The sequence below is a fragment of the Lissotriton helveticus genome, chromosome 9, assembly GCF_964261635.1.
Source record: "Lissotriton helveticus chromosome 9, aLisHel1.1, whole genome shotgun sequence".
Classification (NCBI taxonomy): domain Eukaryota; kingdom Metazoa; phylum Chordata; class Amphibia; order Caudata; family Salamandridae; genus Lissotriton; species Lissotriton helveticus.
The window spans coordinates 934,030,420-934,057,140 of record NC_136070.1 but is presented as its reverse complement, the minus strand read 5'-3'; the positions used below and the strand labels follow the sequence as shown (position 1 = coordinate 934,057,140).

The 26,721-nt window shown below is 47.1% G+C and overlaps 1 protein-coding gene across 1 annotated transcript in view; it reads right to left on the bottom strand.

Moving 5' to 3' along the window:
• The window catches only part of PARP3 (poly(ADP-ribose) polymerase family member 3), a 506,125-nt gene extending 497,867 nt beyond the window's left edge, over positions 1-8,258 (bottom strand). Inside the window, exon 1 of the mRNA XM_078661155.1 lies at positions 8,088-8,258. The gene's annotated coding sequence lies outside the window, so the exon portion shown is untranslated. The remainder of the gene's footprint in view (positions 1-8,087) is intronic.
• Positions 8,259-26,721: the final 18,463 nt, after the last annotated feature.

The following is a 26,721-nucleotide window of genomic DNA, read 5'->3' as shown; positions in this document are numbered from 1 at the left end:
CTATGCTTGGTTAGGCTATGCTCTATGCTTGGTTAGGCTATGCTCTATGCTTGGTTAGCCTATGCTCTATGCTTGGTTAGGCCATGCTCTATGCTTGGTTAGGCTATGCTCTATGCTTGGTTAGGCTATGCTCGGTTAGGTTACGCTCTATGCTTGGTTAGGTTATGCTCTATGCTTGGTTAGGTTATGCGCTATGCTTGGTTAGGTTATGCGCTATGCTTGGTTAGGTTATGCGCTATGCTTGGTTAGGTTATGCGCTATGCTTGGTTAGGTTATGCGCTATGCTAGGTTAGGTTATGCGCTATGCTTGGTTAGGTTAGGTTATGCGCTATGCTTGGTTAGGTTAGGTTATGCGCTATGCTTGGTTAGGTTAGGTTATGCGCTATGCTTGGTTAGGTTATGCACTATGCTTGGTTAGGTTATGCACTATGCTTGGTTAGGTTATGCGCTATGCTTGGTTAGGTTATGCGCTATGCTTGGTTAGGTTATGCGCTATGCTTGGTTAGGTTATGCGCTATGCTTGGTTAGGTTATGCGCTATGCTTGGTTAGGTTATGCGCTATGCTTGGTTAGGTTATGCGCTATGCTTGGTTAGGTTATGCGCTATGCACTATGTTATGCGCTATGTTATGCGCTATGCTATGCGCTATGCTATGCGCTATGCGTTATATTATGCGCTATGTTATGCGCTATGTTATGCGCTATGTTATGCGCTATGCTATGCGCTATGTTATGCGCTATGTTATGCGCTATGTTATGCGCTATGCCATGCGCTATGCCATGCGCTATGCCATGCGCTATGCCATGCGCTATGCCATGCGCTATGCCATGCGTTGCGCTATGCGCTATGCGCTATGCTATGCGTTGCGCTATGTTATGCGCTATGCTATGCTATATGTTGCGCTATGTGATGCGCTATGTGATGCGCTATGCGCTATGTGATGCGCTATTCGCTATGCTATGCGCTATGTTATGCGCTATGCGCTATACGCTATGTTATGCGATATGCGCTATGTTATTCGCTATGTTATGCGCTATGCTATGCGCTATGTTATGCGCTATGCTATGCGCTATGTTATGCGCTATGCTATGCGCTATGCGCTATGTTATGCGCTATGTTATGCGCTATGCTATGCGCTATGTTATGCTCTATGTTATGCGCTATGCTATGCACTATGTTATGCGCTATGCGCTATGTTATGCGCTATGCGCTATGTTATGCGCTATGCGCTATGTTATGCGCTATGCTATGCGCTATGCTATGCGCTATGCTATGCGCTATGCCTTGCGCTATGCCTTGCGCTATGTTATGCCCTATGCTATGCGCTATGCGCTATGAGCTATGTTATGCGCTATGCTATGCACTATGCGCTATGTTATGCGCTATGTTATGCACTATGCGCTATGTTATGTGCCATGCGCTATGTGTTGCGCTATGTTATGCGCCATGCGCTATGTTATGCGCCATGCGCTATGTTATGCGCTATGCGCTATGTTATGCGCTATGCGCTATGTTATGCGCTATGTTATGCGCTATGTTATGCGCTATGTTATGCGCTATGTTATGCGCTATGTTATGCGCTATGCGTTGCGCTATGCGTTGCGCTATGCGTTGCGCTATGCGTTGCGCTATGCGTTGCGCTATGTGCTATGTTATGCGCTATGTTATGCGCTATGTTATGCGCTATGTTATGCGCTATGTTATGCGCTATGTTATGCTGTGTTTTGCTATCCTATGCTTTGCTGTGTTTTGCTATCCTACGCTTTGCTCTGTTTTGCTATCCTACGCTTTGCTGTGTTTTGCTATCCTACGCTTTGCTGTGTTTTGCTATCCTACGCTTTGCTGTGTTTTGCTATCCTACGCTTTGCTGTGTTTTGCTATCCTACGCTTTGCTGTGTTTTGCTATCCTATGCTTTGCTGTGTTTTGCTATCCTATGCTTTGCTGTGTTTTGCTATCCTATGCTTTGCTGTGTTTTGCTATCCTATGCTTTGCTGTGTTTTGCTATCCTATGCTTTGCTGTGTTATGCTTTGCTGTGTTATGCTTTGCTGTGTTATGCTTTGCTGTGTTTTGTTATGCTGTGTTTTGTTGTTTTACTATGATATGCTATGTTTTGTTTTGCTATCCTATGCTTTGTTTTGCTGTTTTATGTTCTGCTGTTTTGTTGTGTTATGCTATTTTATGTTTTGCTATGCTATGCTATACTATGTTTTGCTATGCTATGTTTTGTTTTAAGTTATGTTATGCTATGTTTTGCTATGCTATCCTATGCTTTGTTTTGCTATGTTTTGTTATGTTCTGCTGTTTTGTTGTGTTATGCTATGGTTTGTTTTGTTTTACTATGCTATGTTTTGTTTTGCTATTCTTTGTTATGTTATGTTTTGCTATTCTATGTTATGCTATGGTTTGTTTTGTTATGCTATTCTATGTTTTGCTGTGTTATGCTATGTTTTGTTATGCTATGTTTTGTTAGGCTATGTTTTGTTATGCTATGTTTTGTTATGCTATGTTTTGTTGTGTTATGCTATGTTTTGTTGTTTTACTATGATATGCTTTGTTTTGCTATGCTTTGTTTTGTTATGCTATGGTGTTTTGTTGTGTTTTGTTATGCTATGCTTTGTTGTGTTTTGCTATGCTATGTTTTGTTGTGTTTTGCTATCCTATGCTTTGTTTTGTTATGCTGTGCTTTTGCTATCCTATGCTTTTGTTTGTTATGCTATGCTATGCTGTGTTTCATTATGCTATGCTATGTTTTGTTATGCTATGCTGGTAAGGGTATGTGAGGGTGTGAGTGTGTGTGAGGGTGAGTGAGGGGGTGAGGGTGTGAGGGTGAGGGTGTGAGGGTGAGGGGGTGAGGGGGTGTGAGGGTGAGGGGGTGTGAGGGTGAGGGGGTGTGAGGGTGAGGGTATGTGAGGGTATGTGAGGGGTGTGAGGGTATGTGAGGGTATGTGAGGGTGTGTGAGGGTATGTGAGGGGTGTGAGGGTATGTGAGGGGTGTGAGGGTGAGAGTGTGTGAGGGTGAGAGTGTGTGAGGGTGAGAGTGCGTGAGGGTGAGGAGGTGTGAGGGTGAGGGGTGTGAGGGTGAGGGGTGTGAAGGTGAGGGGTGTGATGGGGTGTGAGGGGGTGTGAGGGTGTGAGAGGGTGCGAGAGGGTGTGAGAGGGTGTGAGAGGGTGCGTGAGGGTGCGTGAGGGTGCGTGAGGGTGCGTGAGGGTGCGTGAGGGTGCGTGAGGGTGCGTGAGGGTGTGTGAGGGTGTGTGAGGGTGTGTGAGGGTGTGTGAGGGTGTGTGAGGGTGTGTGAGGGTGTGTGAGGGTGTGTGAGGGTGTGTGAGGGGTGTGAGGGGTGTGAGGGGTGTGAGGGGTGTGAGGGGTGTGAGGGGTGTGAGGGTGAGAGTGTGAGTGAGAGTGCGTGAGGGTGAGGAGGTGTGAGGGTGAGGAGGTGTGAGGGTGAGGGGTGTGAAGGTGAGGGGTGTGAAGGTGAGGGGTGTGAAGGTGAGGGGTGTGAAGGTGAGGGGTGTGAAGGTGAGGGGTGTGAAGGTGAGGGGTGTGAAGGTGAGGGGTGTGAAGGTGAGGGGTGTGATGGGGTGTGAGGGTGAGGCAGTGTGAGGGTGAGGGGGTGTGAGTGAGGGTGAGGGGGTGTGAGGGTGTGAGGGGGTGTGAGGGTGTGTGAGGGTGTGTGAGGGTGTGTGAGGGTGTGTGAGGGTGTGTGAGGGTGTGTGAGGGTGTGTGAGGGTGTGTGAGGGTGTGTGAGGGTGTGTGAGGGTGTGTGAGAGTGAGGGGGTGTGAGGGTGAGGAGGTGTGTGAGGGGTCAGGGGGTGTGAGGGCGCGGGAGGGGGTGAGGGTTAGTGAGGGTGAGTGTCTCCAATGCCTTCTTTGAAAATGTTCAGTGCTGCAAATAGAGCATGCCGCCCTAATTATCACAGCATGAGGCCCCAAAGTGATAATTATCACAGCATGCAGAGAGCCGCCCCATGCTGCTGGAGCACTCAACTGCACATTAATTATAGTTGAGTGCTCCAGCAGCCTGGGGCGCCTGTTGACATGCTGTGATAAGTGGGTCTCATGCTGTGATAATTGTTGCGGTGCCTGAGGAAGTGGAGACTGCTGCTGGGATAATTGGTCTTGTGGCACCTCAGGAAGTAGAGTTTCATGCTGGGATAATTGGTCTGGCGGGCTTGCAGCGCCTGACGTCCAACAAACGTGCACAAGCTGCTCAACCTTGAAGCGCGTTCACAGACCTGGGTCGGCTCGTGCCCAGGTCTGTATCGGGCTCATTCACAGCTGTTACTCCCTTGACAGGGAGGAAGGTGACTATAGTCTCGCTGGCGGGAGCGCTTCGCGCTCCAACGCCAGCTCGACCTAAAAACCTACCCTAGACCCCCTCCTCCCTGCTAGCTACAGGCCCATCGCATGTCTCCCGTTCCCTGCCAAGATTTTTGAAAAAATCATGAACATCCAGTTGTCAACTTACATACATAACAACAACCTGCTGGACGACACCCAGTTTGGGTTTCGCCAGGGCCACGGAACAGAGACTGCGCTCCTAAAAGCAGCGGATGAGATAAGGTCCACTATGGACAACGGAGGCTCAGCGATTCTGATACTCCTAGATCTCTCCGCAGCATTCGACACGGTCGATCATGTCACCTTGATCGACCGTGTCGCGGCCATAGGAATAAAAGACAAGGCTAAAGATCTTCTTGCTTCATTTTTGTCTAACCGCCCACAAACAGTGAAGATAGGCAACTATATCTCTCAGACTTTCTCCTTACCTTGTGGAGTACCGCAGGGATCCTCGCTAAGCCCGACACTCTTCAACATATATGTGTCGGACTTGGCGAGGGTCATAAAATCCCATGGAATCTCACTCACTACATACGCTGACGACACCCAACTGGTGTTGTCTGTATACAATGACGGCACTTCTGTGGGAGCCAATTTCCAAAACGGAATGAAGGCAATAAGCTCCTGAATGTCATCCAATTGCCTAAAATTGAATTCTGATAAAACAGAAGTGATGACATTCGGGAGGCTGCAACCTACTTGGTCCCCGCAATGGTGGCCATCTCAGATGGGACAACCTCCTGAACCAGTGACTAAGGTACGAAACCTGGGTGTCATCTTCGACAACAAGATGTCCTTCCAGCAACATGCTAATTCGGTGGTCTCCTCTTCTTTCTACATCCTAAAAAAGATTAAAAAACTAATCCCTTACCTTCCTCCATCTGCAGGTAAAACCTTAGTCAGCACACTAGTCTTCTCTAAAACAGACTATTGCAACGCCCTCCTACTAAACGCACAACAAAAGGTCCTCAACAAATTGCAGACAGTGCAAAATGCAGCAGCTAGGACACTGCTATCCATCCCCAAGTTTGCATCTATCTCCCCTTACATTAAACAGTTACACTGGTTGCCGGATCAAATTCAAGGCTCTATGCATAGCATACAAAGCTATCCACAATCAAGGCCCTCTATTCTTAAGACAAGCCTTCCGGCCGCTCGAACACCTTGGAACCTTACGCTCATCCACAGCCCACTTACTAAGAGTCCCTCGAACACGAAGAGCTAATTGGGGAGACAAACGTTTCTCTGTCGCTACAGCCAAGTTGTGGAACACGCTCCCCCTCTACATTAAATCTGCGCGGACACTGCTCAATTTCAGAAAAAAACTAAAAACTTGGTTGTTCCCAGCCTGAATACTCCCCGATCCATTGGAAGTTCTGCAACTATAGCGCCGAGACACCCTTGGGGTATTTGCGCGCTCTAAAAATCGCTCAAATAAATAAATAAATAAATAAATTGTGTCTGCATTAAATTATTATGCATTCTTATTATCCAGACATCCGACAACCATGATATGATGTTCATAAACATTTACATCAATTTACTGTTAAAGAAAAGAGCACTTTTGATATGACTGTAAAACAACCAGAAAGAAAAAATGCTCAAAACCACGATACACTAATATTGTGTCCCAGAGTCTGAGTGTGGACAAAAAAAAAATACTTAGCATCCCATTCTCTGCAGTGGAAAGAGTTCAGCCCACATACAAACCTCAAACCAGCCAAAATTACAAATGTGCACAGACCAGTGAAAATGAAAGACATTCATTTGCATGCCGTCTGAGGGCACCTCGGGTCTCAAACACTGGATGTTAGTCGCACAACTTGCAGCTCTCCAACCCTTGGGCATTTTTAAGGACATTTACCTTAATGGAGTCTAACACAAAACAATTGCCATTTTTCTTATAAAATACCTTTTGGACCAAAATCCAGAAATCTCATTCCTACGGACTCGCTAATATTTGAGTCTCTGGGGTCTAGCTTTCCATTCAAAGAAGGGACCTACTCAGACTGGCATTTTAGGGAAAATGTGGGTGGCCCAGTCTACAAACCGGTTTGTACAAAATGTCAAGTGTAGGAGATATACAAGTTGTCTCCGGTTTTGTGGTTTTCCGTCATTCTTTTGTTTAGTCAAAGCAAACGTTCAGGTTAAATTAATCTCTTGGTGTGCAATACAGACTTCAGTGAAGATGGAAAGGCCCCTGACCACTGCACAGTTTAACTTGTAGTTACCTTAATGAAAGCCCTAGTGCAAGGTGTGCATTTGCAAGTGGGACCCCCTGACCACAGAGTGGAGTTTTATAGCATCTACCTTGCTCTTCATGAAAAAAGAAATCTGAAGCCTGCTTTACTTGAAGACATTATTTTTCATACCTGAAGTCATATATACTTTTGTATATATTTATAAGTGCTTATTTTTGATGTTGTCTTTTTTTTTTTTTTTTTACATCCTGCTACAGGGAGTAGTAGGCTTTTGGAAGTCTGTTTTTTGCTTGATATATATTTCTCTCTCTCTTTTTTTTTTTTTTAAGTAAACCAACCTTGGGTCACAAGCACAGATCTGTTACGGTCCATGTATTCCAAGCTCCTTCCTTAATCTAAACGTCGACCCACCCTTACTACTGTACTGTTTGTGACACGGACTTCTCGCTTTGTAAAACCCTCTCTGCTAATGGAAGTTAGGTTTCTGCTTCGTAAACGTCCCCTAGCAACACTAAATTAAGGGTGGTGTTGTCTATTTTTTTTATTATTCAGCTCTGAGATCCTGTGAGGAAGATTTAGAAATGCTTTGAACCATTGACCCGTGTTTGCAGTGCGCTCCCGAGGGTGTGGCGCCTGCCCGTGCACCTGTCAGCTTGCCGCCCTTTCACACCAGCACGCTTACAACCAGGAAATACCACAGGTAGAAGAACAATAAATACTACAACCGGTCCAACCGAACTCGCGCACAAAACTGTGATAGCAAGAAAATATAGGCCTTGCCTCGTTTTAGTCCCAGAACTGGTGCCCGATGAGCAATTTGAGATATTCCGTCGCTGTTTCCTTGGTATATATTTAGGGGGATTTTTTTAAACAACTCTAATAGAACAGTTTGGAGCATTTTCTCAGTTTTTTCCTCACAAACACTGATTAAAAAGGTGTTGTGAAAATACCAGAACAATGTCTACAACAGGGGATAAAACACCACAGGAATCAGGGCGGCGTGGGTGGCAACACCCACTATAGTGTAGTTGTACACCTCAGCCATGTCTCCCCGCCCACGACAAACACATGCTCTTTATATCCCTAGAGGACTGAAACTGACAGGATGCCAGGCTGCGTGAGCAAGCACTTCCCTGCACTCGATCTGTGCGTGCTGGCAGCTTACCCCATACTACGAACAGCCCACCTGCGAGATTTCCTGCTGCATCCCGAAAGGCCGGCGGGATCGGAGATGAGTCAGTTACACACCACAGACATCCCTCCTGTGCCTCACTTTTAAACAGCTGAAAACTCCGATCGGAGCATCATAAATGCAGCTTAACCATAGCCCCTCATCCGCTGGCACACTGGTTATTGGACTACATTTTCCTTCAATGAGAAAGTGGAAAACTCGTACACTTTTGCAACCAAAGTGCTACGCCTTTAAAAAGCCTGGCGCCTGCGTCACGTTACTTATATCTTATAGATCTCCATGACAAATGAATGGAACAGCAGGCAGAGTGTTAGAAGGACATGGAACAGGGCGAGGCGCAGGGAATGACTCACCGGTCTGAAGCTCCGTTACAAAGACTCGCCCGCGCCAAGTCCTGGGAAGGCTGCTACTGACAGCCAGGCCGGGGGAGCCGCAGGAGACGGGAAAGCAGCTCGTCGCAGTATAATCAGGGCAAGTCTGTGCAAGCCTGTCTACGGAGTACCTCCCTCCTTGCTCCTCCTTCCGGCTCTAGGCAGTCTGGCCGACCTCGCCTCCCCCTTCCCCAGGCCCCACCTCCACTCTCTTCTTTTTCTCCCCGCTGTCTTCAACAGGGCACGTCCCGTCCCGAGTCTTCCTAGCCCCACCCCCGCGTCCTGTCCGCTCGCCGTTCAATACAAAAAAACTTTATTGGCAACATAAACCGAGCAAGCGTTGCTGAAGTGCATACGTACGGCACAGTACTGGAAGTGGAAGAAATACTCAAAATTAAATTGGGGTTCACGGTGTCGCAACGTAAAAGGGATCGAATGTTGCAAAGGGTGCATTTTTAAAATAGTTTATGAGGTTAAGGTACCTGCTGCAGAGATATATGTGTGCCCAGCAAAACTAGGGGGATAATAATGGTAAGATAACTCTGGTGGTTAATGTGCTTGCTGGTGAGTAGTCGCAGTTTTGCCTCATGAGGTAGCAGAGAGGGTTAATGTGATTGCTGCAGAGCACAGTGGGTAAAATGCAGATCACATATTTTTAGGTGGAAGCCTTGCCTAGGACATCTTGTGGGCATTCTGCTGAAAGCTTCACTGGGAATGCATTTTGCTCATGCTTACTATTGGCTTTGTAATTCAGTTGCTTGTTGCTTCTGTTTGCTGGCTTTGTATGCTTTAAGCTGTCCTGCTTGAGTTTACCCCTCCCACAGAGCGCCTCTTGTTTACTGTACCCTTCCGAGTCCTCACTTTCTGTAAACAGGCCTTTAAATCTTGTTCTTGTTACATTTGGTGTGCATTCAAAGGCAGAGGTCAAATGTCAGACTCAGTCTTCCAGAGAGACTGGTGTTTACTTTTCTTTCTCTGGCTTGAAAGTGGGATAATTTATGTGGCCGTCCTACTGAGTACCAATGCCAAAGGAGAGGCTGTAGGATGTTATGTTTTCTAGTACACAACAAAAATGAACTGTGCTTATGATTTCTAAATTTATCAGAATTAGTTAAGTACAAATGAAGCACATGTTTTTGAAATTCTGAAGTGTGGTGGAAACAAATATTTGAATACAATCCAAACGCATCCATACACTAGATGATGACATTTCCACACATTATCAATTGTGTGCAGTAAAACTGTATGTCGGTGCAAATGTAATGGTCATTTCATTTGAAAATGTGTTGTCTGTAATGGCAGTGCGCTACTACACCATGCATATTCCACTCTACTTTACATCACTCCAATCTACTCCACTCTATGCCCTGCCATTCTATGCCATGCCACTTCACTCTAAGCCCTTCCGCTCTATGACACGTCATGCCACTCAACTCTACGCCACATCATGCTACTCTACTTCTTGCCACTCTACCCCCCCACCAATCAACACCAATTACCCCACTCCACTCCAATCTACCTCACCCCACTTTACTACAATCTACCTAAATCTACTCCACTCCAATCCACCCACTCTGCTCCAATCTACCCCACCACAATCAACTCCACTCCAATTTATCCCACTCCACTCAATCTACCCCAATCTCCCCCACTCCACTCCAATCTACCCTACTCCATTCAATCAATATAACCCAATCTCCCCAATACACCCAATCTAATCTACCCCACCCACTACACCCCAATCTACCCCACTCCAATCTGCCCCACCCCACTCGACTCTACCCCAATCTACCCCACTTCAGTCTACCTCACCCCACTCCAATCTAACCCATTCCACTACACTTCAGTCTTACCCAATCTACCATACTCCACTCTACCGCAATTCACTATCTAACCCACTTGACTCCACTGTACCCCAGGTAACTCCACTCTACTCCAATCTACCCCAATCCACTCCACTATGATCCAATCTACCCCACTCCACTCCAATCTACCCCACTCCACTATAATCTACCCTACTCCACCTCAACCTACCCCACTCCACTCAGATCTAGCCCAATCTACCCCACTCTGCTCCTGTAAGGAAACATGCTTTTTGCAGGTTTACCCCTGACTGTTTGTCCCCATTTTGACTACTAGGTACTAGTGTAATGGCTCTGAAATGCCCGAGCCCTCCTAAACTGGACTCTGTACATGGTCTCTGACCCTAAAATGGTGCATGTTTAATTGGCTTGTCCTTAATTCGCATAGTCTAACTTTCTTGTAAGTCCCTAGTATATGGTGCCAGGGGTACCCAGGGCCTGCAAGTTGGAGTGTCCCCCAGGAACTGCAGCACTTGTTGTGCCATCCTGAGAGGGACAAGGTAAAACATGGTCCCAGTGTGCCACTGCAGACTGGAAGGGCAGTTTAAAACTGCTAACTGGACTTTGCCATTTAAAGTCAGAAGAGGTGTGGCGCTGCGGCCAGGGCGACTGACTCCGGAATCTGGGGATCACGGTTCGATCCCCGGCACCAGATTAGCCCAGCACCATGTGACTCTGGGCAATAGCTTGCTTAATCTTCCCGACGGCCCCCAGCGCCTAGAGACCCTAACGGGTGATTGTGCGCTTTACAAATGTGGATATTATTATTATTATTATTAAAGTAACGTGAAAGCCCAAACCTCCCGTTTTAATGTATGCAAATCATCCCTATGGCAGGTCTAACAAGCCCAAAGGCAGGATGCTGCATGTTAGAAAGTGGAACAGGTACTTTAACAAGTTCCAGCAGTAAAAAATCCTAAATTGTAATTTTTACTGTGAAAAGGCTAGTAACTTCATTGGCAAGTAAAGACTTACAGGCTGGCACCCCAACCGTGCTAACTTCTGAATGGCACTACTAAGGTTTGTACTGTTTGGTATCAAAAGAATCAGAGCAATTTGCCTGCCGTTTATTTTGCAGTCCGTATTGCCACTTACTGATCTCACAGGAACCATCTGCAGACCCTTGCCAAGCCTCGTGGACCTGCACCGCTTGTCTCCCGCCGCCCTACGCTCTCTGACCACCTGGAGCGGGGCCGCCGAGTGGAGACGAGCGAGGGGTGCACTACAACTCCCAGAAGCCCCAGCGCTCTGCCGTGTCATCTGCCAGCGCCAGGAGGCGCATAAAAGCGGCATCGTCCCCATTGAGCGGGGGAAACATTTTGCCTGCCGTTTATTTTGCAGTCCGTATTGCCACTTACTGATCTCACAGGAACCATCTGCAGACCCTTGCCAAGCCTCGTGGACCTGCACCGCTTATCTCCCGCCGCCCTACGCTCTCTGACCACCTGGAGCGGGGCCGCCGAGTGGAGACGAGCGAGGGGTGCACTACAACTCCCAGAAGCCCCAGCGCTCTGCCGTGTCATCTGCCAGCGCCAGGAGGCGCATAAAAGCGGCATCGTCCCCATCGAGCGGGGGAAACATTTTGCCTGCCGTTTATTTTGCAGTCCGTATTGCCACTTACTGATCTCACAGGAACCATCTGCAGACCCTTGCCAAGCCTCGTGGACCTGCACCGCTTGTCTCCCGCCGCCCTACACTCTCTGACCACCTGGAGCGGGGCCGCCGAGTGGAGACGAGCGAGGGGTGCACTACAACTCCCAGAAGCCCCAGCGCTCTGCCGTGTCATCTGCCAGCGCCAGGAGGCGCATAAAAGCGGCATCGTCCCCATTGAGCGGGGGAAACATTTTGCCTGCCGTTTATTTTGCAGTCCGTATTGCCACTTACTGATCTCACAGGAACCATCTGCAGACCCTTGCCAAGCCTCGTGGACCTGCACCGCTTATCTCCCGCCGCCCTACGCTCTCTGACCACCTGGAGCGGGGCCGCCGAGTGGAGACGAGCGAGGGGTGCACTACAACTCCCAGAAGCCCCAGCGCTCTGCCGTGTCATCTGCCAGCGCCAGGAGGCGCATAAAAGCGGCATCGTCCCCATCGAGCGGGGGAAACATTTTGCCTGCCGTTTATTTTGCAGTCCGTATTGCCACTTACTGATCTCACAGGAACCATCTGCAGACCCTTGCCAAGCCTCGTGGACCTGCACCGCTTGTCTCCCGCCGCCCTACACTCTCTGACCACCTGGAGCGGGGCTGCCGAGTGGAGACGAGCGAGGGGTGCACTACAACTCCCAGAAGCCCCAGCGCTCTGCCGTGTCATCTGCCAGCGCCAGGAGGCGCATAAAAGCGGCATCGTCCCCATTGAGCGGGGGAAACATTTTGCCTGCCGTTTATTTTGCAGTCCGTATTGCCACTTACTGATTTCACAGGAACCATCTGCAGACCCTTGCCAAGCCTCGTGGACCTGCACCGCTTGTCTCCCGCCGCCCTATGCTCTATGACCACCTGGAGCGGGGCCGCCGAGTGGAGACGAGCGAGGGGTGCACTACATCTCCCAGAAGCCCCAGCGCTCTGCCGTGTCATCTACCAGCACCAGGAGGTGCATAAAAGCGGCATCGTCCCCGTCTCGCGGGACGCCGGGCAAAGCCCGGGCCAAGAGCGGGCCCGTCCTATCCCATCACAGACCGGAATAGACTGGGCTGGGCCCCCTCCCTAACGTCTACCATCACCTACAGACACGGGACTGTCAATTCTTCCTGTTCCTTCCTGTTTGCACTCATTACGGCCCATAGTTGACCCACTTTGTCTACATTTGGTCCTTCCTAACACTATAAACGCCGCCTGTAAAACATGTCACTGGTGTTCATCCTCTTTGACTCCAGCCATACATTGTTCCACACACAACAAGAATATGTTTCTCCTCAACTGCCGGTCCCTGCCCAAACACCATACGGAACTGGCGTTATTGATTGAGGAGCTTAACCCCGAGGCCCTCTTTCTAACCGAGACATGGCTCCAGTTACAAAATGACCCAGCATCAGTATGGGCCATTCCGCAGGGTTATACCATCAAACGACTGGATCGCCAGTCTGGTAGAGGTGGAGGACTGGCCATCATATATAGAGATATCTATACATGTCGTGTCACCTCCTCTACCACATTATCCTGTGAGAGCCTATGCTTTGCCCTTGAACTTTCCCATACCTTCACTTTCTCTGGTATTTTAGTTTATCGACCACCTGGTCCCCTTGGCGATTTCATCACTGACATGACGGATATAGCTGCTAACTTGGTGCTCACCGGAGCAAATCTTACCTTGCTGGGTGACCTAAATTTGCACCTAGACGATCCGTTGGATGGCGCCGCCAATAGCCTCCGCTCAAATCTTCAGGCGATTGGCCTGTCTCAAAAGGGGTTCCATGCAACACATAATAAAGGACACCTTCTAGATCATGTTTATAGTAATCTAGACACCCTTTCGGCCGAAGTACCGATTCCACTACCCTGGACCGATCATTTTTTAATTCCCCTTACCTGGCCCGTAGGTACTCCCCCTGCACTACAAACCGAGGACAAATATTGGGGTAGGAAATGGAGCTCTTTATCGCCCCTTAAATGGGAACAAGTCCTCTCTGAACATCCACCCCAGAAAACGAGCAACTCCAATAGGGCAGCCCTTAACTTTGATAATTGGATTTCTGATACTCTCGACCAAGTTCTTCCGAAAGGCTCTCTGCAAGCTATAAAAAGATCCAAAGTTGCTCTTTGGTATTCTGCTCTTAGAACTTTGAAACAAGGATGCCGCAAAGCGGAGAGAGCTTGGAGGAAAGATCGCTCTCAGATGAAGCAATCAGAGTACAGAACTGCAATTAGGCACTATAAAAATGAAATAAAACTTGCCCAAGTTGAGTTCTATGGAACCAAAATCACTCGGGCAGCGAACGCTCCTAGAGAAATTTTTAAAATCGCAAAATCTCTCATTTCTCCTCCCCCTGAGCTCCTGGCATCAGATGGTGCACAGGCCCGATGTGATAATCTCGCCACTTTTTTCTTTCAAAAGATTCAGACCATATACTCCCTATTCCCAACAGGTGGAAATGACACGGGTCTTACTCCCACGTCAGATCCTGATTTGCCCTTGTCCTGTTCACTGGTTACCTTTCCTCTCTTGGATTTCGGTATACTGGATAAATTGGTCCATAAAGTCACTTCTGGATCTCCTAATGACCCGGCTCCTCCGCAGGCCTTAGTTAAAGTGATTGATACTATCCGTCCGTACATCTTAGATGTCCTTAACACCTCCATCACCTCTAACTCCGTTCCAGCCCCATGGAAGTGTGCGATGGTTAGGGCCCTGTTGAAGAAACCGAACTTGGATCAGAATAACCTGTCCAATTTTCGTCCCATCTCGCTGCTCCCGTGGATGAGTAAACTGGTGGAAAGACATGTCAATAAGGTCTTAGTGGATTATTTGGAGTCTAATAATCTACTACGTGTCTCCCAGACGGGGTTCCGCCCTCAGCATGGTACTGAAACTGCCCTTCTGGCAGTAACGGAGGCAGCTAGAGCCATAATGGACCAGGGAGGAAAAACAGCCATTATACTGCTCGATCTAAGTGCCGCGTTCGACACAGTTAACCATGCCACATTATTACATCGTTTGAAGAGCATGGGTGTGTCGGGCGCGGCCCTTGCTTGGCTGACCTCCTTCCTGGACGAGCGATTTTTTCGGGTGTTTGAGGGTGAGGTGGTATCATCTAAGCATCCGCTTAGCTGTGGTGTTCCTCAGGGCTCCTCCCTGAGCCCCACCCTTTTTAACATTTACATGCAGCCTCTAGAGGAGATAGTCCACCCGTTTGGCGTGCGGATTATCACCTACGCAGATGATACCCGACTGGTGGTCTCCCTGGACCATTCGGAGGGTTCATCTAACATCTTGGGCCCCTGTCTAGAGGCTGTTGCTAAGTGGATGCAATCTTCCCACCTCTAACTCAATGGGGAGAAGACCGAGATCATGTTATTGGGCAATCCTTCTTTGACCAACTTAATTTCCATCTGGCCCTCATGTCTCGGTGCCCCCCCTCCCCCTAAACCCCTGATAAAGAGCTTGGGAATCTGGCTCGACAAAGCACTGGATTTTTCAGCTCAAGCCAGTAAAACTGCCTCCACTTGCGTCGGGTTGATGAAAATGCTCCGCAAAGTGCTCCCTCTGCTCCCAATCCAGGCGAGGAGGGTCATGGTGCAGGCCCTTATACTTTCTCGCCTGGACTATGGAAATGTGTTATATCTGGGAGCCCCTGCGGCAGTGGTCAACAGGCTCCAAGTCACCCAAAACTGTGCCGCCCGACTGCTGTTCAACATTCCTCGCTGGCAATCAGCCAGGAAGGCTCTAAAAGAACTCCACTGGCTCCCTGTGGCTGCTCGAACGCAGTTTAAGGCCATGTGCATCTTGCACAAATCTTTCCATCGAACAGGCCCTGCTATTCTGCATTCTCTAGTGTTACCTTACACCCCCTCCAGAGCTCTCCGCTCTGGTACACTGCATCTGGCAACCTCGTCCAAAATTAAAAAGGCCAGATGGGGCGGGCGTTCCTTTACCCACACAGCGGCAAGGCTTTGGAACTCTCTGCCTCTTACCCTGAGAGAAAACAGCAACCTACTGTCCTTCAGGAAGGCCTTGAAGACCCACTTGTTTGCAAAAGCGTATTAAGTACCCGCTGGCCCGACACAGTAATCAGTCTAAAGCGCTGCGAGGCCTCCGGGTAGTTATGCGCTATAGAAGTGTAATTTTTCATTTCATTTCATTTCAATTAGCTGGTTTGAATACAGACATATAAGGTGTAAACCACTCTAAAACGAATATCTTTAATTTTATTTGTGCCCGTAAACTTTAACATGTCACCTAGAGGTAGCCGTAGCAAAACAAAGCAACGTATGGCAGATTTTGTAGGTCCTATCGACCAGTTTATTACTAAAGCTAATGAAGCCATAGATCAAGGGATAATATTGTTGGATAGAAGAGTCTCACAGGAGTTAGCACAGGCAAGACGATCTTCACTTGGGTCTCTGGCGTTGGCACAGACTCCCGCCATTCAACGTAAGAAGGCTTTAATCGTAGAAGTAGACGCTGATGTCCATGGTATCCCCAGTTCAGTCGATCTTTCTGTGACATCATTAATGTCGGACTCACAAACCGCCGAGGCCCTTGAAAAAACCCCCGATATTTTTGCGACACAATTGTTAACTGACCAGGCACAAGTTGCAGATAGGGGAATTAAGGAAGGTGCTATTCCAAAACAGAAAAAGCCATCTAATAAGAGAAAGAGAATAATAGATTTAAGCTCAGGTAATACCCGACACAAACTGCAACCTAACATTCAGGGGAAGGGTAATGCTACATTAGGATCAAAATTGTACAATTCTAATTTACCTAATACAGATAATGATAGTATAAACCACCTCTCCATGGCTGTGGATCTTAGTATAACAGATAGAACAACAGACGATTGTGCTAACCCCGATATAGCAGGTAATCAAATGGGGGATAGCAACCATACATGTGGTGCTGATCAATTCTTGCTAGCTCAAATTAGAGAACTAATAACAACGCAACTACAGCCGTTCCAATTGAGTCTAGCAATTATTGAAAAACAACTAGCAGTCCTAACGTTAACTCTGAAGACATCTACCCATCAGAAGAACTTGGGGATGAAAAATGTAGGAGAACTGAAAAGCACAGACAATAATCTTAAAAAACCGGTAGGCACTAACAAACCTGCCTCAGGATCTGCTACCTCAAAAACTAATGCCCTAAAAGAAATCGCTAACAAGGTCCCTTTACAACAGAAAAAGATACCCCCTGTAGCTGCCACCCCGGTAATTCCAAATCCTGCTCCAACTCTTTCTATTTCTAAACCAGCTCAGATTAACACTGTCCAACATGACCCTCCACCAAGACAGAGTCACCTGGGAGAAAGACCTAAGGGAGGGGGGCGCAAACTGACAAATCTCCCCCCTGAAGCAACCCCCTTTGTAGTCATTATGACAGGGGTCCCTGAATTGACTCACAATAGCGAGGAACCAACTGGTCCCTAAAAAATAAGGTCCAGTATTGGTTGAGCAATAATAGACCACTCCCACAAAACTGTCCCAGCAGGATTATTGCAGTGCGTAGAGTCCCTTGGATTGGCTATCAACCAAAAAAAATCTCAGGTGACTGCATCATAGTTAATTTCGATGACCCACATACAGCAGATCATAGCTGCTCTTGGGGCTCGATAAGTAAACCTGACGGGATATCAACTAAACGACTATTTTATTTCTACCCACCAGCATCCCGCTATAATGAAGGACTATATTGGCCCTGGCACGAACCAGTAAATCATCAATGGGGTGGGGACTCAGAATATACCAGGCAGGGGAGGAACGATTGGGCAGTATGGACAGGTAGGGACAGAAGAAATCCACCATATAGGGATACTTGGGGAGGTATACCAACATTTAACAGATACAGTGGTCTGGAGATGGTCGACTGACCACTATTACAAAATAATCATGATAGTCCAGGTCCTATGCACTTAACCAAGCTAACCTCACATACAGTGAAGGTAACTACAGGCTCGATTAAAAACTATTATACCATAGATGTCCCCGAGAACTGCTCCACTACTGCAGTACCTGTAAAGGGTAGTTCCACCATCACAGAGAGTACTTTGAAAGTAACTAATGAGACACGGAGGGTAAACTCTCCTGTGACGCTGACTAGCGAGGTGCTGCAGACGCCACTTAGTTTACCTACTCCAGTAACCTCCGATAAGCAAGCCACCTTTCTCTTCTGGAACATAGCAGGCTTAGCTTCTAAGCACACGGAAATTAGCTACCTGCAGACTGTCAACTTAAGCAATATTATCTGCTTACAAGAAACGTGGCTTAATGAACCGATACATCTGTTAGGTTACAAGACTTATTTCTCTCCAGCTAAAAAGTCCACTGCTGGTAGGAGCAAGGGAGTGCTAATCACTTATATCTCAAATCTTCTGCCCTGCAATGATATTATCCCTGTGAAGGTAGAGCCTAATTACCAACTACTTATCCTCCAAAGATCTACTCAGGAAGTGTACTTCTTAATTAATTTTTATAATAATCTGAATGCATCTGATTTCATAATATTGGTAACCGAGATCTCTGATCTCCTCAAAACCTTGCGTCTAAGATACGCAAGTAAGACATACGCTTTAGTCTGGGGAGGGGATTTCAACTTGCACTTATGCACAAAAAGTAATACCCCTAATTGCGGGATCATCGACGAACAAGAGAATGGGCTTACACATTTTATACACACGCCTGAGGGAATAAAAATGTATGACATAATGGTGGAACTAGAGATGGGCTTCGCCAATGAATTAAAAACTCCAGCAGTTGTATTTGCGCCAACATTCAATGGAAGAGGCGCACAAACCGTGATTGATTACATCCTAGTTTCCGCTAATAAAGCCCCTCACATCAAGATCTTTCGAATAATTAACAACGTACTTAGCGATCACTTTCCCATAAGTGTGGCCCTGCAGATTGGGCATAGTCAAACCAGTGAAGGTTCACTGCAGTTAAACGTGCTGGACCAGCAAGAATTAGTATTGGACCGTCTGAACGGTTACACTTTAAAATGGGGTAAATTAGATCAGATGGCTGTAGTGGCAAAAATAGTGGAGGCAAGTCATTCTCATATAATGAAGTGCCTTGATCCTTTGGCTACCCCGGCCCAAATCTTGGTTAGCTATGCCTCGATTGTTGAAGTCATAAGGAAAGAACTGACCAAAGTCGGTAAACACAAAAAGAAGCCTAGAAAGGGATGGTTTAGTCCTGAATGCACTAAAGCATACACACTACTAAGAAAGGCCCTAGCCAAGGACATGAGAGATAGAGGCGAGATTATTAGCCTTAGGAAGGCTTATTCCCTGGCTATAAAAAATAGAAAAAAGGAGATTAAAGCCGACCTGTGGGACCAATTACAGAAGAGCAGCGCCTTAAAGGATAGTTCTGCCTTTTGGCAGGTAGTGAGATCTTTTTTTCTGCTTGCCCAGGCAGACACACCAACTTTGGACGTTGCCATTGACGCCAGAGAATGGGTTGAGTATTTCTCGGAGGTCTTCCGCAGGGACAATCCTCATGAGATTGGCCCAGTTGAAGCTCTCCCTCATGTTAAGTACCCACTAACTCTCTGCTTTGACCACAAAGAGGTATTTAATGCAATAAAATCATCTAAAGGGGGGAAGGCACCAGGTCCAGACACGGTCCCAGTAGATCTGTTCAAACAAAACCCAGACCTCTGGACACCGATCCTCACAAATGTATTGAATGCGTCTAAGGAGGTTGGCCTGATAAAATCTTGGTCAACCTCGATACTAGTCCCCATTTATAAAAAGGGCGATAGGAACAGTCCATCCTGTTATAGACCCATCTCACTCCTGGACTCGCTCGGGAAGATGGCTGGACGCATCCTTCTCGAGCGACTCCAGGAGTGGACAAATCAACAAAATCTGATTTCGGACTTGCAATACGGATTCAGGGAGGGACTGGGTACGGTGGACCAGGCACTGAACCTGACGCTTCTGGCTGAGAAATATATACATGCTAAAGGTGCTTCCCTCCATATGGTGTATGTAGATCTGTCCGCAGCCTTTGATTGCGTCGTGCACTCAAGGCTGTGGACAATCATACTACAGATGGGCATTGATCCATCGATTGTTGACTTCCTGCGAGAGCTGTATACGGGGGCTACAGGGAGAGTAAGATATGGAACCAACGGCCAGTTAACGGATAGCTTCCGGGTAGAGAAGGGGGTCAGACAAGGGTGTGTTCTTGTAATCCTGTTTTCCCTCAGGATTGGGTAATACCTCCTGGCCCCCTGACTTAACGGAAGTACGTACAAAACCGTACGTTTTCTGTTAATGGCTCTTTATTAACAACAGACAAGGCCAATTGAGGAATCACGTATAACTCTTCGTTACGCTGGCCAAAGGCAGGTCAAACCGTCCTCTGCATGAATACCGGTCCCGGTATTCCCCAACAGAGGACACCGTGCTAAACAGTGGCCGACAATGCCACTCGAGAAGGTATAGTTATATGTTCCTCTTTTCGTCCTCCGCAGTGGTGTCGGTCCCGACACTCACTCCAACGGAGGGCAAGGCGCTGTTGGTATTAGCAAAGAAGGTCGCGGTGTCCCTCACACTCGATAACCCTCGAGTGGGGACTGGCAAGGTTCGGTAAACAATAAAGTCCCAGCGCTCGATAACCCTCGAGCGGGGACTGGCAAAGGAAGAGAAGGGAACGATGTCCCAAGCGCTCGATAACCCTCGAGCGGGGACTGGCAAAGGAAGAGAAGGGAACGATGTCCCAAGCGCTCGATAACCCTCGAGCGGGGACTGGCAATGTTTGGGACTGCAACAGAGTCTAGACGCTCGAATTACCCTCGAGCGGGGACGGCTTGGTTCGAACTGCCACAGAGTCAATACGCTCGAATTACCCTCGAGCGGGGACTGGCTTGGTTCGGAACTGCCACAGAGTCAATACGCTCAAATTACCCTCGAGCGGGGACTGGCTTGGTTCGGAACTGCCACAGAGTCAATACGCTCGAGTTACCCTCGAGCGGGGACGGCTTGGTTTGGAACTGCCACAGAGTCAATGAGCTCGATTTCACCCTCGAGCAGGGACTGGCAATACAACAGTGTATGGAGTTTTACAACTGACGGCAAAGGAAACGGACCTGTCTCCTCGGTGCCGGCGGGATCAAATACACAATACAACTAGCATCTCTCACCTTGCTTGAAGCCTCAGAGCAACGGGAGTTCGGCATGAATCCAAAATATCTGACGCGGTCGGCGTCTTCCGGGTTGGTTTTATGGTGGCGCGATCTGCGCATGCCCAGGGCAGGGCGTTCTGGGTATTGTAGTTCTGCGTGCGTTTTTTCTGGGGATTGTAGTTCCTAGGGCTTGGCGGTCGTACTCCTTTGCGGAGCCCTGGATTAGTGTCCTAACAGTTCTGGCCCCCTTTCATTTTACCCTGTATACTAATGGGCTTGAGGCCGCTTTGCTAGAGGGCACGGATGATCTCCCAGCCATTGGTCGTCGGCATATTCCAGCTTTATTATATGCCGACGACGCGGTTCTCCTTGCCCGAACCCCAGTACAGCTTCAACGGGTCCACTCCTGGACAAGTATTGTTCATTTATGGCTGGCTTGAACTTAAAAATAAATATAAAAAAAACGTATGTGATGCATGCTGGCCCAAAATATAGAAATCTGAAGACAATTTGCGTTAACAAAGAGCCCCTTGAACAAACACTAACATATCCTTACTTAGGAATTTTAATTGATAATAAGTTCAAGTGGAGGGAAGCCATTAATTCTTGCAAGCTAGTATTTCTTAGGGCTGTAAAAGCGCTCAAATCCTTTGCGCAAAAGCTAGGGAAAAAACCACCGACAGAAATTATTAAAATATATAAGGCAAAGTGTATAAGCGCAGCAACCTATGGGGCAGGGGTTTGGGGAGAAGCGAACACGGACCAGCTTCAATTAATTGAGAATTCTTTCCTAAGGTATTTGCTATCGATGCCAAGAAGCACGACTACATATGGATGCCATAACGAACTGGGATTAGATTATCTCTCGGATATAATAAAAATCCAACCAGTCATGTTGTGGCGGCAGATTTGGGTTACGGAGCAGTGCCACCTGACAAGGGCAATCGGATGAGAGTGAGAGACACTGCCCCTGAAAAAACGAGTAGTCAACACAAGCTTCATAATATGAGAAGGATCAAATGGCTGGCCTACGTTAAGACATTCCTTATGGACATGGGCCTTGAGAAATACTTTGACGATCCCCCCGCAATAGTGGACATAACAAAAACAGAACTAAGAACAGCTTGCACTTTCGCATTTGAGCGAACTGCGCCTTTTAAAGGAGGCTGGGAAAACATCAGTCCAACACTGTCTATTAATCCAAACTGTGCCCACAATTCAACCATATCTAAATTACAGTATAAGCCAATATGGGAAATTTTTGCTGACCCGCTTTAGGTTCAATTTGCTCCACCGTTTGCTTTCATTCCCTCTTCAAAATGATTGGTCCCCAAACCTATGCCCTTGTCCTTGTGATTCTACCTCCCCACAATCTACCATAAATAAATAAAATAAATAAATTCAAACTTTTAATTGAAACCACAAGTCCTTAATTGCAAAATGATGTTGGTTTAATGTCAGAGCTCCCAGAACGTGTCTCACTTGAGCACGTGGCAGATACATATAATGCCTTTTTATATCTAAAAAGGCAGGAGCACCAGCTATGAACCAGATTCCTTGGGAATGTGCAGTGTAGCTACGAAGATGGGAAAACAAAGAAAAGGGATGCGAGGGGAGGAGAGAAGGACACAAGAAGAAAATAAAGTTTGCGAGGAGGGAGAAGGCAAAACAAAAAGAGGAAGGTGAGAGATAAAGAGAGAGAAGGAGTTGGGGTTGAGGGCATGAGAGATAAAAGGGAAGATCACGTTGAGAAAGAACCACGATGCTCTAGGGCCTACTATTTTGGCTTCTATTGCTTAACCACCCAACTATAATGGGTAGCTCAGTAGCTGAAAGAAATGACACAAATCCATCCCAAATTCTGGAAGGACTACTGAGCAAAACTTTCTTCACCCATACATAAGCTCCGCAGGAAATTCTATACCTTGTAGAGAATAATAATAATAATTCTAGATTTGTAAAGTACGACTTATCACCCCTAAGGGTATCCTGGCGCTGGCAGCCGTCAGGTAGATTAAGTGAGCTAATGCCCAGAGTCACATGATGCTAAGCTGAGTTGCCGCCGGAGATCAAACCGCGAGCCCTGCGCTCTGGATTCAGCCACTCTAGCCACTGCGTCACACCTCTCCCTTAAACTCACACAACCTTACACCTTATTGCCTCAGAGATACCACCAGTTACCGTACCCAAACCTCAAGAGTATTAACTTGGGAGGAAGTGGGAATTACAGTATAATTAGATCTGCTCAGGAAAGGTGTATTTGTCCCATTTCAAATAGTTGGTGCAGGAGTGAGAGCTCCATAGAAGGCAGAGAGGAATTTAAAAGGGCATGGCTGCAAGGACCTGGAACTCCCTTCCTCTGCATCTCAGGCAATCACCATCACTGCCTCAATTCAGGAAGTACCTCAAGACCTGGCTCTTCGACTGAACAGCAGGCTTCCCTCCCACTCCTGCTGCGTCTTGAAACCCTTACTGATGAGTAGTCGCACTCCTCAAAACCCTGATTGATTGATTGATTGATAAATACTGATGGATCGTAAACTGTGAGCCACTAATGCATGCAGTTGTGCAAACTCTATATATACATGATGTAGGATGGTAGAAGAATAGTTAGTTGCTCTTGGAACATGCAGGTACATCTAGTGCTACACTTAGGGACAAATGGGAGCCCAAGATTTTTATCAAGAGAAAATGGGAGCTAGTCCTAAACTACCCATACAAAGTACCCCGCAATACCAGATTTCAATACATCTACTTCAACTTTCTTACCAGGGATTACCTAACTCCAATTAAGATCAATAAAATATACCTTGTGGCATACTCTTTGAGTGCCCAAAATGTTATAAATCACAAGCTGGGTTCATATACCTGAAGTGGGTATGTCCAGAAATCAGCAGATAGTGGCATAGAGTCACTGAAGTTCTCACTAACATAACACATACATTTGTTTAACATAGAGGTGTGCATATTAGGGCTTTATATACATTCAAAACTGAGTAAAGCGTACCAAAATTCTTGACTCTAACTCTACTCTTGGACGTAAGAGGCATTTCTTCATCATGGAAGGCTCTTCTGCCCCATCGCTGGCCAGAAGGGGCAAGGCTTTGCTACAAGGGTCTGAAGCAGAAAGTGATGCATTACATGGGGAAGATAAAAAAGAGGACTGAGAAAGCATCATATAGCTAGGCAGTGGAATGATTATGTATTGACCATCTCGAAGGGCAGTAGAGATGATAACATGCGACTGACATCCTTGTTTAAAATTCCAATGTTAATTTAAGCTATTTACATTATACCCTGGGAATGTTTTAGACAGTTCTAAGACAATGGGACAATTTATATGCTGGTGGAGAGGGAACTCCGTTGCAGCAGCAACGGAGTTCCCTCTCTGCCAACATCATGTCCCACCGACCAAATTTAGAAGCAGGTGGACCATAGTTTGATGACAGCAGAGACACTCTGTCAACGCCATGGCCAAACATCTCCAATGGCCTGACGGAGTGTGGGCCATCGGAGAATTGACTCTTTGTCCCCCAGCACAATTTAGATGGGCGGACATATAGCCGGCTTTTTACTGTCCGTCATCACCAGGCAAACTGCTTTGGAATTTTCTTGTTTAAAATTTTTAAAAAGTAACTTTTTAACGTTGAATTTGAGGGAATCTTCCATCAAAGTTATTACTCACTGACAGGAACCACTGTGACAGCAGTTCCTTCCAATGTTAGAAATGTATGCCAGCCTGACAGATATTCCTAAATCTGGCAGGCAGTATCTTCATCAGGCGACAGAGTAATTTTCTCCCTCCCCCCGGCGGAGATATAGGCCTTCCGCCAAGATATAAATTAGGCCTTTTGTTTCTAATTTTTATGGCATGACACAGAGGCTAACATTATGCAAATCTCCTTTATTGCCAGCTCACAGCAACAACAATTGAAGAATATAGAACTTCAAGTAACATTCCAACACACTATAAAGTCCATCTACGCGCAGCCATCTTCTTTCTTTGTTGCTGCTGCTCACAACATAAGCACCTCTCATTTACTTTGAGTTTGTATGTACTCTGTAACTATATTTAGGATAATATATATTGTGTTCTTGGGTCCTATAGACCCCACCATGCCATCTTATGCACTGTCCTGCTATGCGAGGTTTAGGTTTGCTGGTATTTTCCAACTTTTAATTGTTCCTTGTTTTGACACTTCTGCAGGGGAACCGTAAACCAACTGCTCCAGGTTTTCTATCCTTATCCCTTCAACATCCTTTTCTCTGGGAACTGGAACCTAGTGATGCAGGACCCCTGGGTCCTGAGCACAGTCAGGGGATACAAGTTAGAATTCCTGAATACCCCCACCCAACTGATTCAAGCCATTTTTCCAGGCCCCTTGTACTACCGAGCTGTACAGAGACTCAAAGCAAGGAAGTTGAGAGTAGCACAATCGTACTCCCAAACGACATCTTTAGACGAAGACTCGAAAAAGGAACTGTGGTGGTGGCTAAAAATGCAGAAGTATGGAATGGCAGAGACATCTTTTGGGAGGAACCAGAGTTAATAATAGAATCAGACGTGAGTTTAGAGGGATGGAGTGCAAGATGTGGCAACACATCAACAGGAGGTCGCGGGACAGATCAAGAGAAGGAACTGCACATCAACTGCTTAGAATTACTAGCAGGTTCATTTGCAGTTCTTTGCTTCACCCAGAATTCGATGAAATGCTATGTGATGCTACGCATGGACAATGTATCAGCAGTAAGGTATGCCAACAAGATGGGGGGACCTTACTTAAAGGGACTTACAGAACTAGTGAAGGGTTTCTGGGGACATTGCTTGAACAAAGGATCTTCAGTAACAGCAGAACACATTCCTGGTTTAAGCAATGGTGTGGCGGACTGGTCCTCAAGGAATTCCAAGGACTCCAGCAATTGGAGATTAGACCGGAGATATTCCTGACTATCCAGGCCAAATGAGGTCCCTTGGGGACAGACTTCTTTGCGGACAGAGTGAACACACAGTTGAACTACTTCAACTGGAGGCCGGACCCTCAAGCTCGAGGAATAGACTCATTCCTCCAAGACTAGAAAGTCTTAAGGCTCATACTTTCCTCTATTTGCCATGCTACAGCGACTACTTCTGCATGCACGATAATGCAGAGAGAGTCTGGAAGTAATAACTCCCCTATGGAGATCACAGGCTTGGTTCCAATAATTCTGGAAATAGGAATAGACTTCCACATCCTAATACCATCATTCAGAGAAATACTCTTACGCCCAGAAGGAGAGTTACACCCACTCATAGAACAGGGACTACTGGTACTGACAGCCAGGAGGATTTCAGGAGACAATGGCAAACCCTGGGCTTTTGCCAGATGCTTTCGGACTCAAATCTGAAACGTGGGCTTCTGCAAAAAAGAAGGCATATAGACTGGCCTGGAACAAATGGATTCACTGGTGTTTTCAACGACACTACAATCCCGTTTTAACTGATCTAGTATATGTGATAAACTTCCTATCAGAACTATTCACATCAGGCCTAAGTTACAGAACAGTTAATGTTTAAAGATCAGCCATAGCTGCAGGACAAGCCTTGGTGGATGGCGTCTCTGTGGGCCAAAACATATTGTATAAGAAAATAATGAGAAGTATGCGGGTACTACACCCACTAACTGCTAAATACGCTGCCTAATGGGACGTTAAAATCATTTTACGGGGGGGGGGGCGTGGCTTCGCGGGCGAAGATGGTGGACTCAGCCTTCTAGAGCTCCCACCAGCCCGACATCCATCCGACGATTTATCCTGGCTCCCGGACCCGGCCTGTAGCCCACACCCGGAGTGATTGTACCAGACAGCGAGGGGTATCATCCGGTGCGGAGTGTGGCGTTCTCGGGCCCTCTGAAGCGGTGATTGCGGCAGTAGCAGCCTGCGGCCTAGTCCCGGTGAGTGCAGCCGGCGCCTCAATTTTGGCGCCCT